This window comes from Saccopteryx leptura, chromosome 8 (assembly GCF_036850995.1).
Source record: "Saccopteryx leptura isolate mSacLep1 chromosome 8, mSacLep1_pri_phased_curated, whole genome shotgun sequence".
Taxonomy (NCBI): Eukaryota; Metazoa; Chordata; class Mammalia; order Chiroptera; family Emballonuridae; genus Saccopteryx; species Saccopteryx leptura.
The window spans coordinates 38,729,161-38,748,294 of NC_089510.1; the positions used below are offsets into that span (position 1 = coordinate 38,729,161).

General features: G+C 38.3%; 1 pseudogene; it reads right to left on the reverse strand.

Moving 5' to 3' along the window:
* Positions 1–260: 260 nt before the first annotated feature.
* On the reverse strand, positions 261–14,144 carry LOC136379513 (small ribosomal subunit protein eS4, X isoform-like; annotated as a pseudogene).
* Positions 14,145–19,134: the final 4,990 nt, after the last annotated feature.

Genomic DNA, 19,134 nt, shown 5'->3' on the forward strand with positions numbered 1-19,134 from the left:
GCTTCGGAAAAATACAAAAAAAAAAAAAAAGGCTTTATGAATAGTAAAACACGAGAACAAATCTATGTCAAAAACATGCATCTCCAGAATGCACACATTAGATTCACATTGTGTACTAAATTAGAAATATAGTTGCAGAGTTCCACAGACCTATGGAAGCAGACATGGTGGTGGTGTATCCCCGAGGAACCTCCATTTTCCCCCCATGCTATATTATTTTAGTTCAGTACAAAGACTCTTCCAATCACGTCACTTGGAACTCATTTCATCCACTGCTTTGTTTGGCCGCCAGTCTCTTGTCTCTCTTTTCAATGATGATAAAGTGAGTACCCTTTTAACAGGGAAGGAAAATCCATGGTTGCCTTTAACACTAACAAAAATGTTGGAGAGCCATGTGGCAAAGAGGTTCTATTGGCATCTTTCACGTGAACTATGTCAAAAGAACCAGGTTTGTCTCTCTGTTGGTGATCATACTGATTCTTCTCAGGTTAGCACCTCTGGTCACCATATATAGCAGGTTACTAGTGTCAAACTTGATGAAATCAGTAATTTTGCCAGTCTCTATATCAATCTGGATGGTGTCATTCACCTTGATTATGGTGTGAATATCATGGGTCACCAGATAAGGGATTCCTTTTGTGCCCACAAAGATCTTTCTCACTTTGCATAACTTATACTTGGACTTCTCAGGTGTTATATGATGAACAGCAAGGTGACCCTTGGTGTCATATATCAGATGAAAATTCTCTCTGGTCTTGTCAATGCTAATATCATTCATAAAATCAGCAGGGTAGGTTACATTGGTTTGGACCTTGCCATCAATCTTAATAAAATGCTGCATGCAGATCTTTACTTCATCTGTTAGAGTGTGTGTACTTAAGTCTGTTCCTTAGGAAAATGATGAGAGGGAGACATTCTCTGAGCTTGCAGGGACCAGTAGATTGGGAGGAGCAAACACACTGGTCAATTTATCCAGCATCCAATGTTTTGGAGCTAATATGTGCTTTAGAGATGACCACAAGACATGCTGTGCAAAGCATGGATAGAGGAAATGTTAAAATTTAAGTTCGCCCTTTATGCCTTTCATCTTAAAGGGTGTCTCTACATTATGAAATTTGAAAATTTCAAACTGTACAAGTCCTTGTTTATATGGAGATGGAGACCACACTTGTATGAAGGTCAGGAGCTTCTATTTTAACCCCTCCCTGACTTACATTCTATTATTTCAACCCTGATTCCTAGTTGTTGATTAAGCCTCAATTTAATATGATCTGCCTTGGCCCCACTTGGTTACCAAACCTTCAGCAGGATATGTCTACTGATGCCAGACTTCTTACTTATATATCAAAATCTTTGGCCTCAATTTTTCCATTACACAATTTTGTGTAGACTTCAGTCTGCTCAACTCTATATTTTGCCCAGACATTGCTCAAGCACTCTGTAGGTTAATTCACTCAGTCCTCAACTATTGTATATGTGCAGTACCTTTTTAAGTGATAGCACTCTTCTAGGTGTTAGCAAGCAATGTAGTTAAAATATCTCTCTCATGGAATTTGCAGTATATATTTAGAGATTTTTTTTCTTTAAGTAAATGACATAACTTCATAAAGTGCTAAGAATAAAATAAAGCTTGGGGAGGACGGGTTTTAAGTTACAGTTGTCAGGGAAGGTTTCTCAGAAAAGGAAATATTTAAGCAGAGACCTAAGATGACAAGGAAAGGTGGTAGAAAGAATTGGTGGAAGAGATGGAACAGTAAGTACAAAGGCCCTGAGGCAGGAATGAACTTATTTTTAAGTGATAGCAAGGAGGTTCCTATAGTTGCATCATAAAGGTCAAGGGTCAAAGTGGCAAAAGTTGAGCCTCGTGAGAAAAGGCCAGTGGTTAGCTCCTATAAAGCTTTTTAGGACATGATAAAGTGTTTGGATGATAAGTACTGGCTGACATTAGGCATTACCATGTCATGAGACCAGATTAATTTACAAAAGCTGTGGCTCATTCTATGCTTCCCTAAAGTATTCAAAGAAAGGACATTCATTATATGTAAATTGTTTCCTTTTATCATACTTAATGCTCACAGATATTATAGAAATACCTACTTTGTTGTCTATCATCATGGACTACCTTTCACTGAGCATAATTCTTTTTTTGTGACAGAGACAGAGAGAAACAGAGAGAGGACATATAGAGACAGATAGACAAGAAGGGAGATGAGAAACATCACTTCTTCGTTGCGGCACCTTAGTTGTTCATTGATTGCTTTCTCATATGTGCCTTGACCGGGGGGTGGGGGTGGAGGACAACAGAAGACCGAGTGACCCCTTGCTCAAGTCAGTGACCTTTTGCTCAAGCTGGTGAGCCTTGCTCAAACCAGATGAGCAAGGTGACCTTGGGATTTCCAACCTGGGTCCTCTGCATCCCTGTTTGATGCTCTATCCACTGTGTCACCACCTGGTCAGGCCACTGAGCATAATTCTTAAAACCCACCAAGGAACCATATGGTAATATGTCCCCTTTACCCCCAACTTGCAATCCTGTAGTTACCAGATTTTGCCACTAGATGGTGGCTATACATCAGTACTGTGAAACAATGAGTTTTCTATTTGACAAAGGAAGCAAATAATAAATTAATGTATTAAAGACACTAACAAAACATGTGCATTTAAAATTTCTTTGGTTGAAAAGATCAGCAAAGGAAAAAGAGACAGAAAAGACATCAAATCTTGAATCCTGCTTTTGTTCAGTTATATATTTCCATGGAAGAATTTTGGCGTCACTGAGAATGAATGGTCTTGTGACATAGACTCCTCATATATATAAGTCAGAAACCCACAGGTCATGGCTACGACTATGGAACAGATTCCTCCTACTTGTTGTTCACCCTACAAGTGAACACCCTACAAGGTTATTCTTTGCTTCCTTTGTCAAATAGAAAACTCATTGTTTCACAGTTGGGGTTTCCTGGAATTTTTTTCTTCTTGCCCTCATATATTTTCTCAACCATGAAGTATTTATTCTAATGATGCTCCAATTAATATCTTCAGTTGGTTTTCTCCAAACCCATAATTCCAGCTCCTCTTAAACAACAGATAAATGGCATTAGCTACTTCAGACTCAATAGTTTAAACCAAACTGTTAGTCTTTGTTCTTTATTACTTCTCTTGAAATATTTTTCTTCCAATCTCAGTTAATGCAGTATAAACTTAATCATTTGTCCTGAAAAATATCTGAGTTATTTATTTTCATCTATTGCTCACTCCCCACATTCATTTTGCTTTGAGGTAATGCTGCTTTACCTCTGAAAGATCTTGAAAATGCATTTATTATTTTTTATTCTCTCATCTTCATTAACATTTACATTCATGTAATAAATTCTTAACCAAAGTCTGTTTTCCATTTTGCAGTCCATTTCTCCACACAGTCTTTATAAGAATATAACCAAAACTCAGATTTTAATAGGTCACTTTCTTGCTTTAAGCTCTCTGCTCAGAGAATAAAGTTCAAACTTCATTTTTTTTTAATTATAATTTTATTTTTTAATGGGGCGACATCAATAAATCAGGTTACATATATTCAAAGATCAACAAGTCCAGGTTATCTTGTCTTTCAATTATGTTGCATACCCATCACCCAAAGTCAGATTGTCCTCTGTCACCTTCTATCTAGTTTTCTTTGTGCCCCTCCCCCTCCCCCTTTCCCTCTCCCTTTCCCCCCTCCCCCCGTAACCACCACACTCTTATCAATGTCTCTTAGTTTCACTTTTATGTCCCACCTACGTATGGAATAATGCAGTTCCTGGTTTTTTTCTGATTTACTTATTTCGCTCCGTATACTGTTATCAAGATCCCACCATTTTGCTGTAAATGATCCGATGTCATCATTTCTTATGGCTGAGTAGTATTCCATAGTGTATATGTGCCACATCTTCTTTATCCAGTCATCTATTGACGGGCTTTTTGGTTGTTTCTATGTCCTGGCCACTGTGAACAATGCTGCAATAAACATGGGGCTGCATGTGTCTTTACGTATCAATGTTTCTGAGTTTTGGGGGTATATACCCAGTAGAGGGATTGCTGGGTCATAAGGTAGTTCTATTTTCAGTGTTTTGAGGAACCACCATACTTTCTTCCATAATGGTTGTACTACTTTACATTCCCACCAACAGTGTATGAGGGTTCCTTTTTCTCCACAGCCTCTCCAACATTTGCTATTACCTGTCTTGTTAATAATAGCTAATCTAACAGGTGTGAGGTGGTATCTCATTGCAGTTGTGATTTGCATTTCTCTAATAGCTAAAGAAGATGAGCATCTTTTCATATATCTGTTGGCCATTTGTACTTCCTCCTGGGAGAAGTGTCTGTTCATGTCCTCTTCCCATTTTTTTATTGGATTGTTTGTTTGTTTGTTGTTGAGTTTTATGAGTTCTTTGTATATTTTGGATATTAGGCCCTTATCTGAGCTGTTGTTTGAAAATATCATTTCCCATTTAGTTGGCTGTCTGTTTATTTTGTTATCAGTTTCTCTTGCTGAGCAAAAACTTCTTAGTCTGATGTAGTCCCATTCATTAATTTTTGCCTTCACTTCTCTTGCCATTGGAGTCAAATTCATAAAATGCTCTTTAAAACCCAGGTCCATGAGTTTAGTACCTATGTCTTCTTCTATGTACTTAATTGTTTCAGGTCTTATGTTTAGGTCTTTGATCCATTTTGAGTTAATTTTTGTACAGGGGGAGAGACTGTAGTCCAGTTTCATTCTTTTGCATGTGGCTTTCCAGTTTTCCCAGCACCATTTATTGAAGAGGCTTTCTTTTCTCCATTGTATGTTCTTGGCCCCTTTATCAAAAATTATTTGACTATATATATGTGGTTTTATTTCTGGACTTTCTATTCTGTTCCATTGGTCTGAGTGTCTATTTTTCTGCCAATACCATGCTGTTTTGATTGTCGTGGCCCTATAATATAGTTTGAAGTCAGGTATTGTAATGCCCCCAGCTTCATTCTTTTTCTTTAGGATTGCTTTGGCTATTTGGGGTTTTTTATAGTTCCATATAAATCTGATGATTTTTTGCTCTATTTCTTTAAAAAATGTCATTGGAATTTTGATGGGAATTGCATTAAATTTGTATATTGCTTTGGGTAATATAGCCATCTTGATTATATTTATTCTTCCTAACCAAGAACAAGGTATATTCTTCCATCTCATTATATCTTTCTCAATTTCTTTTAACAATGGTTTATAGTTTTCATTATATAAGTCCTTTACATTCTTTGTTATGTTTATTCCTAAGTATTTTATTTTTTTTGTTGCAACTGTGAAGGGGATTATTCTTTTGAGTTCATTCTCAATTGTTTCATTGTTGGCATATAGAAAGGCTATTGACTTCTGTATGTTAATTTTGTATCCTGCGACCTTACTGTATTGGCTTATTGTTTCTAGTAGTCTTTTTGTGGATTCTTTGGGGTTTTCGATGTATAGGATCATATCATCTGCAAAAAGTGATACCTTTACTTCTTCTTTTCCGATATGGATGCCTTTTATTTCTTTGTCTTGTCTGATTGCTCTGGCTAGAACCTCTAGTACCACATTAAATAAGAGTGGAGAGTGGACAACCCTGTCTTGTTCCTGATTTAAGGGGGAAAGCCTTCAGTTTAGTGCCATTTAATATGATGTTAGCTGATGGTTTATCATATATGGCCTTTATCATGTTGAGATATTTTCCTTCTATACCCATTTTGTTGAGAGTCTTAAACATAAAATTGTGCTGTATTTTATCGAAAGCCTTTTCTGCATCTATTGATAAGATCATGTGGTTTTTGTTCTTTGTTTTGTTGATATGGTGTATTATGTTAACCGTTTTACGTATGTTGAACCATCCTTGAGATTCTGGGATGAATCCCACTTGATCGTGATGTATTATTTTTTTAATATGTTGTTGTATTTGATTTGCTAGTATTTTGTTTAGTATTTTAGCATCTGTATTCATTAGAGATATTGGTCTGTAGTTTTCTTTTTTTGTGCTATCCTTGCCTGGTTTTGGTATGAAGGTTATGTTGGCCTCATAAAATGTGTTTGGAAGTATTGCTTCTTCTTCAATTTTTGGAAGACTTTGAGTAGAATAGGAACCAAGTCTTCTTTGAATGTTTGATAAAATTCGCTGGTATAGCCGTCAGGTCCTGGACTTTTATTTTTGGGGAGGTTTTTAATGTTTTTTTCTATTTCTTCTCTACTAATAGGTCTGTTTAGGCTTTCTGCTTCTTCTTGACTCAGTCTAGGAAGGTTGTATTGTTCTAGGAATTTATCCATTTCTTCTAGATTGTTGAATTTAGTGGCATAAAGTTTTTCATAGTATTCTACAATAATTCTTTGTATATCTACAGTGTCCGTGGTGATTTCTCCTCTTTCATTTTGGATTTTGTTTATATGAGTTCTTTCTCTTTTTTCCTTGGTAAGTCTTGCCAAGGGTTTGTCAATTTTGTTGATCTTTTCAAAGAACCAGCTCTTTGTTCTATTAATTTTTTCTATAGTTTTACTGTTCTCTATTTCATTTATTTCTGCTCTGATTTTTATTATCTCCTTTCTTCGGCTAGTTTTGGGTTGTTTTTGTTCTTCTTTTTCTAGTTCCTTAAGGTGTGAAGTTAAGTGGTTCACTTGGGCTGTCTCCTGTTTGTTCATATATGCCTGAAGTGATATGAACTTCCCTCTTATCACTGCTTTTGCTGCATCCCATAGATTCTGATATGTCGTATTGTCATTTTCATTAGTCTGTATATATCTTTTGATCTCTGCACTTATTTCTTCTCTGACCCATTCATTTTTTAAAAGAATGTTGTTTAGTTTCCACATTTTTGTGGGATTTTTTTCCCCCTTTTTGCAGTTAAATTCTAGTTTCAAGGCTTTATGATCAGAAAATATGCTTGGTACAACTTCGATTTTTCTGAATTTGCTGATGTTGTTTTTGTGGCCCAACATATGGTCAATTCTTGAGAATGATCCATGTACACTGGAGAAAAATGTATACTCAGTCACTTTGGGATGAAATGTCCTGTAGATGTCTATCATATCCAGGTGCTCTAATGTTTTGTTTAAGGCCACTATATCTTTGTTGATTCTCTGTTTGGATGACCGATCTAGAGCTGTCAGCGGTGTATTGAGGTCTCCAAGTATGATTGTATTTTTGTCAGTTTTTGTTTTAAGGTCAATAAGTAGCTGTCTTATATATTTTGGTGCTCCTTAGTTTGGTGCATATATATTAAGAATTGTTATGTCTTCTTGATTCAGTGTCCCCTTAGCCATTATGAAATGGCCATTTTTGTCTCTGAGTACTTTTCCTGTCTTGTAGTCAGCATTATCAGATATGAGTATTGCTACGCCTGCTTTTTTTTTTGGATGTTATTTGCTTGGAGTATTGTTTTCCAGCCTTTCACTTTGAGTTTGTTTTTATCCTTGTTACTTAGATGAGTTTCCTGTAGGCAGCATACAGTTGGATTTTCTTTTTTAATCCATTCTGCTACTCTGTGTCTTTTTATTGGTGAGTTTAATCTGTTTACATTTAGTGTAATTATTGACACTTGTGAGTTCCCTATTGCCATTTTATAGATTGCTTTCTGTTAGTTTTGTGTCTTGTTTGATCCTTCTCTTTCATTTTTTTATTCTTTGTTTTTATTTGGTTGTATTCCATACATCTTTCCACTGTTGCTATCATTTTTATCTCATGTGCTTCTGTGGTGGTTTTTTCAATGGTGGTTACCTTTAGGTAATGAAAAGGGTTCCTACCCTGTTCATTGTAGTGCACTATTTTGTGAGTACTTTTGCACTCCATCGTCCTTTGCTACTGTTAATCTCCATCCTCTCCCCCCTTTCTTTTTGTTGTTGTCACAGTTTAAATTTGGTTTTATTGTGTTCTTCTTGGAGCTTTTACTTGTGGCTTTATTTTTTTTTGTTCTTTGTATCTGATTGGAGAACCCCCTTTAGTAATTCCTGGAGTGGGGGTTTTCTGATGATAAATTCCCTCATCTTTTCTGAATCTGTGAATGTTTTTATTTCTCCTTCATATTTGAAGGATAGCTTTGATGTGTATAGTATTCGTGGCTGAAAGTTCCTCTCTTTCAGGACTTTAAATATTGGGGTCCACTCTCTTCTAGCTTGTAGAGTTTCTGCTGAGAAATCTGATGATAATCTAATGGGCCTTCCTTTATATGTTGTATTCTTCTTTTCCCTGGCTGCCTTGAGAATTTTTTCTTTGCCATTGGTTTGTGCCAATTTCATTATGATGTGCCTTGGAGTAGGTTTGTTGGGGTTAAGAAAACTCGGAGTTCTGTTTGCTTCATAAATTTGAGGCTTTAGTTCTTTCCATAGGCTTGGGAAGTTCTCATCTATTATTTGTTTGAGTATGTTCTCCATTCCATTTTCTCTCTCTTCTCCCTCTGATATACCTATTATTCTTATGTTATTCTTTCTGATGGAGTCAGATAATTCTTGTAGGGCTATCTCATTTTTTTTTAATTTTTGAATCTCTTTCTTCTTCTCTCTGTTGTGCCTCAAGTTGCTTGTCTTCTATTTCACTAATCCTCTCTTCTATCTGGCCTGTTCTATTAGCCAAGCTTGTTACCTCGTTTTTCAGCTCGTGAATTGAGTTTTTCATTTCTGTTTGATTTGTTTTTATAGTTTCAATTTCCTTGGACATATATTCTTTGTGTTCATTGAGTTGTTTTCTGAGCTCCCTAAATTGCCTTTCTGTGTTTTCTTGTATATCTCTGAGTATTTTTAGGATTTCTATCTTGAGTTCTCTGTCATTTAACTCCAAGGTTTCCAATATATTAAATTTTTTCTCCATAGATTTTTCCTCTTCTATCTGTGTTACCTCTCTTTCTTTTGTATCCATGATATTCGATTTTCTCTTCCTTAATGGCATCTGAGGGTGGTTTTGTTGATAGTATTAATGAGATTTAATAAAAAATAAAAAGTTAAAAAAATAAAAAATTGAAAAAAGTTGTTTTTTTTAAAAAAATTAATAATGAAATAAAGAAAAATAAAATAAAATAAAAATTTTAAAAAAAGGAAATTATTGCCCCCTCCTTTTTTCTCTCCTCTCCTCTCCCCTCTTTCTTGAGAAAATCTTGTGGTGAACTGTGAATTATATTGTATTTAATAAAACAAACAATGCCTGTAATGGAGGGCCTGAATTAGGGAAAAGTAATAAAGGGGCAAGGAAAAATAAATAAATAAATAAAGGGGTGGGGCTATGGACCCACAAAAAGCAAATAATGAAAAAATTTGGATCAAGAATAAAATGATTTGCGTTTAGGTGTTGGTTGACTAAGAGTTATGATGAGAGGAGTAAGAGGGAAACAGGAAAATGGGGGGACAAATTAAAAAATTACTATTATATTTAGTGGAACAAGAGCTTGGTAAAATGGAGAGCCAGGGATGGGAGCACTGCTAGTGAGTTAAAAAGGTGAAGTAAAAACTCCCCAAAATGCCACAAACATAAGTTTGAGTCCCAGATAAAATAATTTGTTTGTTATTGAGGTTTGAATGAGAGGAGATGTAAAGGAAAAAGGAAGAAACTAATATAGAGGGAGAAAAGAAGAGAGAGAGAGAAAAAAAGAGGGAACCACTAAAAGAAGAAAAAAGAAAAAAGAGGAGAGAGAGAGAGAGAGAGAGAGAGACAGTTAAGGGTTTTGGAGTGCAACCTTCATAGAGAGAAAGGAAGAGGAAAGAAAAGATAATGGGAGATGTAACACTTATGGGTAGTGTAGTTCAAGGAGAGGAGAGAGTAAGACCGGTAGGGAGTTAAACGACCAAATTGGAGGAGGAAAAAAAAGAAAAAAGAAAAAAAAAATCAAGGATGAAGATAAGAGAAACAAACGAACAAATATAATAAAATGGGATAGGTTATAAAGTTTGTGGATTATTCTGATTTTGAGAGGTTATCTTCTTGCTTTTTCTTTTCTCTCCCTCTTCCTGGTCAGCGACTCTGTACCCCGGGTTCTGCCCCTTTGGCACGCTCAGGTAGAGGCCTGCAGTTGATAAGTCTCTATGGCGATGTCATGTATTGTGCTTCAGTCTCGTTGGCAGTCGAGGCTCATTAGCGTTTATAGGCTCCGACAGTGAGAGAGTCCATGTTCCAGGAGCCTCTCTCCTAGTCTTTCCTTCCTCAACCAGCAGCCTGAGAATCCAGCTATGGGGTTGCTGCTGTCTCTGCCTGGATAGTAAGAGGCTCAAAGAGTGGGCAACTCCCCACTCTTATTTCCATTCAGCACAGGGCTCTGGGTAAGGCTCAGTCAGTCAGAGCTGCTAGCATAATCAGCCGGGGCTTTTGCCTACTCAAAGACCTCTGGCTCTGTCACTCTGTCTGGTAACACGGGCGGGTCCGCGCGCACAGACCAGGATGTTAGACCGGAAGTCTCGCCCTATGAGTGAAACCCCTGCCCGCACTGAAAAGTTCCAATGTTGGAATTGGCTCTCGCTCGTCCCCATGTGCCGCTCTTTCAAGGCGCTGGGGCAGCCTGTGACTCCGCCCTCGGCCCACACAAAGGCCCCCGACTCTGCCCCTCCGTGGGACAACATGGGCTCCCACTCCGGAGGTGCTGGGAGGAGTCTCCTTCCCACTCTCCGTGCGCGCAGACCAGGATGTGAGGCCGGAGTCTCGCCCTCTGAGTGAAACCTCCCGCCCGCACTGAAAAGTTCCAGTGTTGGAATTAGCTCTCGCTTCCTCCCCGTGTGCGGCTCTCCCCGGGTGCTGGGGCAGTCCGGAGGCTTTCGGCCCACACCAAGGCCTCTGACTCTGCCTCTCTGTGGAGTAACATGGGCGCACCCTCCGGGGGCTTTGGAAGGAATCTCTCGCCCACTATCTGCATGCACCCACCAGGGGATCAGGTAAAATGGCCGCCCCGCTTGTCTTTCTTTGTCTGGGTTTGGCGCGAGTGTTAGCTGTATTGCCCGGGTTGTCACAGGAACAGTTTTTCCTTGGCTTGGATCTCCGCGCCACAGCCTGGTTCAGCCGTTTGTGTCGCAGCCTGGATCTATTCACCCCCTTTGCCCGCCTTAGTTTCTATATTCTCAGTTTCCAGTGAAAATCGCCCTGTTTAGGTTAGTGAGGAAGGCGGAGCATTTCTTACTCCCTATTTCCTTCAGGGTTTGGTTATATATTTAGCCAATTTTTCGCTCGATCATACCTTTGGGTGCATTGGGAAACATCTGGAGGCTCCAAGGATAGGTTTTTCTGTTTCTGGTTGAAGATCTTGTTGAGGTTTGGGGGAGATTTATCGGTATTGCTTCCTACTCCGCCATTACTCTGATGTCATCTCCAAAGTTCAAACTTCATATTATACTATTCAAAGCCTTTAAATCAGGGCTACACCCACCTCCCAGCCTTTTCTCAGTCTCTCTCTACCACACAGCCACGTTGTGTGTTCAGAGTCTCTGAGCCATCGACTCTAATGTCTATACCTCTTGGCATATGCTTCTTATCCTAGGATCCCTCTGTCCTCCCTGTTGGACTCCCATTTTCCATCTCCCCATCAAAGGTCTAGTAAAGTTTATCCCTTCCTTCATAAACTCTAGAAGTAGAGGAAATCCTCCTAGTGCTCCCTTCCTTATTGCACACATGATGGTGGCACTGATGATAAGTCCTGAACCTGACTTTATTATTCACTTCTCTCTTCACAGTGACTGGCACTCTGCCTGGCATAGAGCAGGTGCCTAATAAGTGATATAACTCCCACGGCTTATTTTCTGATTGGCAGATTGCAGTCTTGAGTTAATATGATATCTAGAATGGTTTATAACTTTTGAGGCAAAAGATGCAAATATCAATGACTGAGACTATATTGAGATGTCTTTGATAGCTGGGGAGGAACTCACAGGCAGACTTTGCTTTATTAGATAATTTGAATGTCTTTGGATAGAAATTTGTGCATTATATGCATGCTTTCATTTAAATATATTGCTCTGTCTGGATGCTCACTGTGTTTATTTGTTTGAATGAAAGGAACAGAAAAGTAAAAGTTTAGAATATCTCTTTATGGCCAGAAAAAAAAATTTCGCCTCCAGTCATACAGACATTTATTTGGTAAGAGGTAATAAAAGTGCATGGATTTCATTCATATTTAAATTTTATTAAAACAAACTTCAAGTTCTTTAATGCCAATAGACATTTTTGTGGGACTCAAATATTTCTTCAAACATGTGACCTGCCTCTGCTCTCCAAAGATCCTGTTGTGATAATACCGTTTTGGACAGGAAGTGATCTGAATCATCTTCTGTCCCCCCCACCCCCATTGTGACTTCTGGGGATAGTATAAATATAATCATATTACTCTCTGCCAGTAACTCCCTGCCTAGCTGTGCTTCTTTGCAAAGTCTCTTCAGAGTGTCAATATAAGAATAATAATTACTTATGTTTATATGTGGCTTTGTAATATGATTTCTCTTATCCTCATAACAATAAACTAAGTAGTACTGATGGACTCACTTTACAGATGAGGATACTGATGCTTAGAGATATTTTTAAGCCAAGTTTATACCAGCAATAATATAAGCAATGGAATTAGGTTCAGATTTTTATTTTGAGATTCTCCATGTCTTTTTACGCACACCATTTGCTCAGTTGTGCTATTATTAGTTCATTAGAAAAGGTGGCTTTTGGGTGAGAGCTAGTTTTATTTAGCATAACTGGAAATGGAATCCTAAAACAGTATCTAATAACCTTTTCTCTATTCATGAAATAGAGAAGTGCTTATAATTATCAGCTGATGTCTACTCTGTAACAATGACACACATGAGCCCGGGTCCCTGACAATGAACACATGGGCACAGGTGTTACTATTTCTGGGAAGAGCATTAATAATTAGCTATTACTTTGGGAAAGGGCAATACCTTATCAAAAGACAAAGTGCTAGCTTCGATGTATCTTTGTGCAGTTTCCTGAGTGCTTCTCATGCCTGCTTCTGATCTAAAGATTAGCTGGCGGCTTTGCCCTTTTGCGTGTGAAATATCTGTTCTTTTGGGAAACCAGAACTAACATATATTGAGACTTTTTATGTCTTATTAAAGGTTGTTCGCTGATATTTGTAGTTTCCCGCAGCACCTACCACCTTATTATCAGGCAAATTCTAAATTTACTCAGAAATAATATTATGAAAATAGTTCTTCAAAATCATAAGAGATGGCACTATGGGGTAAACCTCTTTGTCATTGAAAACGTCTCTTACAACTAACATTTTTATTGCTTTGAAGTGGCTTGGAGTGAACCTTAACTTAGAGCCTGAATTTTATTAGGAAAGCTTTACTGTCACCACGGCGGTCTTTTGAGGTAGGACTGGGCATGGCTCTGCCAGACTGAATAACAGGAAGTACAGTTCTCATTTGGGACAGGTGGAGAGATGCATATCATAGCAGGTACTAAATGCTGTCTGATTTTCAAAAAAACAAAACGAACAAAAGTCATAGTACTGTATGTATTCTGAAGTAACACCCTTCAGGCAGGCAAGCAGTTAGTATTGGGTAATGCAAACGATGTATAAGGAGGGGCGGGTGACCTAAGAATACCCGCAGGTCCTGAGAAGTCCGAGGAGCTTCCAGGAAGTGGTAGGCAGAGAAGCAGGGAGGTCTGCTTTGGGGAGGAGGCTTAGTTTTTGGTCAGGGGTCCGGCTTTCATCTTCGGAAGGCACTGTAGATTCTAGAGCCTGGAGTGTTTGCAGATTTTTAAAGTAAGGATTTGGTGCTAGATCAGAGTTGAAGCTTAGATAAGCACTGGGACAAAAGGCGGAGCCTAATTCTTGGGAATGGGGCAGAAGTCCAGTTATCACCAAGGCAGGGGAAGAAGTGGAAAGAAAATAGATTAGCACCCTTTAATTCCTTTTGCTCTGAGATCTTGCCCAGCTCACTGAATCCCACCTAACCTCTATTTTTTCTTTTATTACATGACCATGATAATGTCCACTTCAAAGTTGTGAGAAACCCATGAGTAAAATATATATTTGGAAGAGCTGTGAATATTATAAAATACCAAATAGTCATTATTTATAAATTCCTGACATAATTAGTAAGCATTTATCCTGCAAATACTGCACCTGTTACGATCAATAATAATGTTATTTTTATACACATCAGAAGGCCTTGCTGGTGCCGTCTTGCAGGCCATGATTTTTCCCCTCCCTGCCTATAATTTGTATGCTCCCGCCAGCCACCTTCTCTGTGGCCACCCTGAGTCGGCGCCTCTTTCTGTCCCCTTTGTCCTTCGGGTTCCCATTTTCTGCATACACTCCGTGCTACTGTGGGACAGGCCAAAACTTTCAGTATAGGAGTTGCTGAAGAAAGTGGCTCATTTAGTTAAGAACATTGTATTTATTGCTCCCATATGGAGGCTAATGACAGTCATTGCGGAGGCAGTTGCCCACCCCTCATCTCCTCCAGTGTGTGTGTGTGTGTGTGTGGTGTGTGTGTGTGTGTGTGTGTGTGTGTGTGTGTGTAGGAGGCTGGATTTAGCAGTAAATTGAGAAACAAATGCCTACTGCTTAGAGAAAGAAGGGACCCTGGGTCAGAGAGAGTTAAAGGAGCTTCTTGCAGCTCAAGGCATAACCTGAACTACAAGGCAATACAGGGAGGAAATGGAATGACCTTATTCAGAGTGAGAATTTTTCTGCAGAGACAATAGCTCTCCAAATTGAGGGGACACACAGTGGGAAACTTTATAGCCTGAGCTGAAGGATCTGCAGGGAAGTTGTAATCACTGATCAGTCATGCTCATTTTCTCCTACCAGTGCTACTTATACAGAAATATTCAAAGATTATCTTTGGATAGAGAGAACACAGGCAAGGGGTGACACCAGCAAAGAGGTAAGCAGACCCCCAAATGATGCCCCTCTGGAAAAAGGTAAAACAGACATGAAGAGAAAGCCTCAAGTTGCTGCATTAGCAACTGACCCCAGAAGATACTTATCAGATATTTAAAAACATAGAGACATCTTGGGCTTTTTGCCGCGTACTTTTATTTTTTTCAAAGCATGTTTTTCCTTCCTTCTGGAAGAGTCTTTGCTAGGTTAACTTGACTTGTATTGATTTAACTACCCATAGATGTTTTCCTGGGTCTTTGAATGTGGGCTTAAGCCAAGGGAAATATGACAGGTTAAAGCAACCAACCTGAGTTTTCTTAATTAATTAATTAATTAATTTTCTGAAGTGAGAAGCGGGGAGGCAGAGACAGACTCCTGCATGTACCCGACTGGGATCCACTCGGCAAACCCAACCTGAATTTTAATTGTTACTGTTTTGTTTTTCCTTTTTTTCTCTGATACCAACTCTGACCCTAGGCTCTTATATGTTAATCAGTAGTCTGGTCCTGTACATTTTAAATCAAGCAAAAACGTGTTTGTCAGTAGGTATTAATTTCTGTGTTAAGTGTTACCGGGAACTTTTTTAAAAAGCAAAAGGATGTTTTTGTCATTCAAATGAATGACAAACACAGCATAAGAAATGATAAATTATAAAACAATAATCCATTACAAAAAATAAAAAAAGAAAGAAATATAGACATTTACATAATCAAAAAGTCCTATTTCATCTCTTTTCTTCTCTTTTTAATATTTCATTAGAATTTTCTGTCAAAGACACACATTCAAGCACATAGATTCACTCAGGGAAGTTCCAGTAATTATGGACATATAGAAATGATAACGCTCTAAGAGCCTAGCTTCAATATTAATAGAGCTCTAAGATAGTGAATAATTAATTTTAAAATTAGTAAGACAGGCTCACAGTGCCAGATAAGAACAGGAGAGGGTGAATATTTGGATGGAATATTCTAGAACCATTTTATAGAAAAGAAAGATTTTAAACTGGGCATAAATAATGGATAGAATTTGGTTAGGAGGGAAGAAGTGAGGACAACATGATCAAGAGTGTGAAAAGATCAATAGAGAAATAAATAGGTAAGGAGGTACAAAATGGAGAAGATTAGTGCCTGGAAATGAAATTGAAAGAATGTAAGGCGTGCTTTCAGATTGTTCATGCCAGTTTAAGAATTGGGATATGGGCCTGACCTGTGGTGGAGCAGTGGATAAAGCGTCGACATGGAATGTTGAGGTCTGTGGTTCAAAACCCTGGACTTGTCCGGTGAAGTCACATATGGGAGTTGATGTTTCCTGTTCTTCCCCGCTTCTCTCTTTCTCCCTCCCTCTCTCTCTCTTGTCTCTTTAAAAATGAATAACCAAAATCTAAAAAAAAAAAAAAAAAACTATAAAAAAGAAGAAATAAAGAGACATACTAAAAATTAAAAAAAAAAAGGCTTGATATATAGCTCTTTAACTTTTTTTTTTTTTTGTATTTTTCTGAAGCTGGAAACAGGGAGGCAGCCAGATAGACTCCCGCATGCGCCCGACCAGGATCCACCCGGCACGCCCACCAGGGGGCGATGCTCTGCCCATCCTGGGTGTCGCTCTGTCGGGACCAGAGCCATTCTAGCGCCTGGGGCAGAGGCCAAGGAGCCATCCCCAGTGCCTGGGCCATCTTTTGCTCCAATGGAGCCTCGGCTGTGGGAGGGGAAGAGAGAGACAGAGAGGAAAGAGAGGGGGAGAGGTGGAAAAGCAGATGGGCGCCTCTCCTCTGTGCCCTGGCCAGGAATCGAACCTGGGACTTCCGCACGCCAGACCAAAGCTCTACCACTGAGCCAACCGGCCAGGGCCTATAACTCTTTAGGTGAAAACAAATATTGATGTATGTGAGCCCCTGATTGCCATTTTAAAGAAAACCTTTTTCTAAACATGTGAGTGCATGTGTATGTTCACAGACACAGATAAACACATTGATCACTGCTGTAGCGACAAACCAATCACCTTCTCCCCTGCTGAAAATATTTTAAAAGGTTATTTTTTATTTTTAAAATGAACTAGATCCATCTTAAAAGATGATGGATAGATGTTGACCAAAAGTGTGTTGCAGTGGTTTCAGACATCCCAAATGTCCACACATCCTAGTCAGAAATATGATACGTTGTTTCATGTAGTACCCAGAAAATGCATGCCTGCATTTTAAAAGGTTCTTTCAAAGGTTAGTATAATTTTGAAGATAAACATACTTCACAGTAGAATTCAGTCTGTCTGCTAGTTGACCAGTTTTTTAACCTTTTAAAAGAAACTATTTAACCTAGTATTAATACCTGAAGATGAAGGAGGGAAAGCTCTAAGTTGTCCCATATCTAGTATTATTACATAAATTGCATATATTATTGCAATATATTTCATGTTATATTTATATATTTAATTTAAAATACTATCTTGTTTTATGATTATTAAATTATCTTCGGCTATAGATATTAGCCGGAGAGCTAGTTCTATGGTATTAGAATTCAACACTGATTCCTGAGTTAGATTTGTCATAAAAAATGAGTCTAGGTTTGTGCTCTTACAGTACACATTTTAAAAATGCTATTTACAGATGAATCTTTAAGGTTAATTGAATAACATGCTCTAGTATAGGCTTTTAAACACGGGAGGGTGGATTTTTCTTCTCTGTTTGGAAAATCCCTTTATAACTTTTTCATCCTCTGACAGGCAATATGAATGCCTTGTTTGTGATTCTCAGTCACTTATTAATATATTCCAAGGGGATTAAGTGCAAAAGACCACATTCTTAGAGTCAATGTGACTCAAAAGACTCAAGTAAAAATCTAAGGCTACTTCTGCCCCTGAGTTCCTGTGATTGCAGGTAAACTGTGAAACCCAGTTGATAATCTCGGTGATCACATTTGTGACATGGTGATTATAAAGCCATCTCAGTCAGTTTGTTTCCTTAGTACTGCTTGAAACTTGACCTTCAATTTTTCTATCCCTCACACATTCTTTTTATATTGTCTCATCCTTCCAGTATTATTATTTGATAGTATTTATTCCTCTGCTCTTTTAAAAGTTAATACTTATTGTATTTGTGTATGGACCTCTTCTGATCTCTTTACCCACTCTCTCTTTGTGGGATGGGGTTTGTTTTGGGGTGAGACCTCCTCCCTGTCTCTTTTCAAGGTTTGACTCTTCTGATTGGGGGACTGAAAGGTAACTGAGAATAAGGGAAAATGTCTCTTCACTTACCTCTTGATGGCTGTTGTTTTCTGTTTCCCTGCCAATAGGCCATCAATATCTTCTTTTTAGCATCTGTATCAGTCAGATTCTCAGCAGAAGAGAGGTGTCACACTCAAATTAAGACCAAGAACATGAGGAAAATACATTTTGGTGAGGAGCTATAAGCTTCTGTAGCATATGGTAAATACATTTTAAAAACCTAAGTTAGATACATTAATCAGTAGTTGAGATGACAGCTTGTATAAAATAACCTGGAGAAGAAACAACTACCAGTGAAACAAGTTATACGGGATTCTAAATGAAAATGAATGCCAGTGTTCAGAGGGCTTGTGAACTTTTAAAAAGATTTTACTTATTGATTTTAGAGTGAGGAGAGAGAGAGAGAGAGAGAGAGAGAGAGAAGCAGGGACACAGGTGGAGAGGAAGTGTGGGAACCATCAACTCTTAGTTGAGAGGTGGAGATGTTTAGAAGCAGCAGAGGGGCACTTCTCCTGTGTGCCTTGAGTGAGAATTGAACCTGGGACATCCACATGGCAGGCCGACTCTTTACCACTGAGTCAACTGGCCAGGGCCCTCATATCATTTTTAATAGAACAAAAAATCACCAGGTGTGTATGGAACCATAAAAAACCCTGAATAACCAAAACAATCCTGAGAAAGAAGAATAAAGCTGGAGGTATCGCATTACATGACTTCAAAGTATACTACAGAGGCATGATAATCAAAACAGCATGGTATTGTGAGGAAAACAGACATGCAGACCAATGGAACAGAATTGAAAGCCCAGAAATAAAACCACACATATATATTAATATATGGACAAATCATCTTTGACAAGGAGCCAAACACAGACAATGGAGAAAAGAAAGCCTCATCAATAAATGGTGCTGGAAAAATTGGAAAGTCACATGCAAAAGAATAAACCTTGATTACAGTTTGTCCTCCTGCACAAAAATTAATTCAAAATAATTAAAGACCTAAATATATGCTCTGAAACAATAAATTACAAAGAAGAAAACCTAGGTATTAAGCACATGGACTTTGGCCGTAAAGAACAGTTTA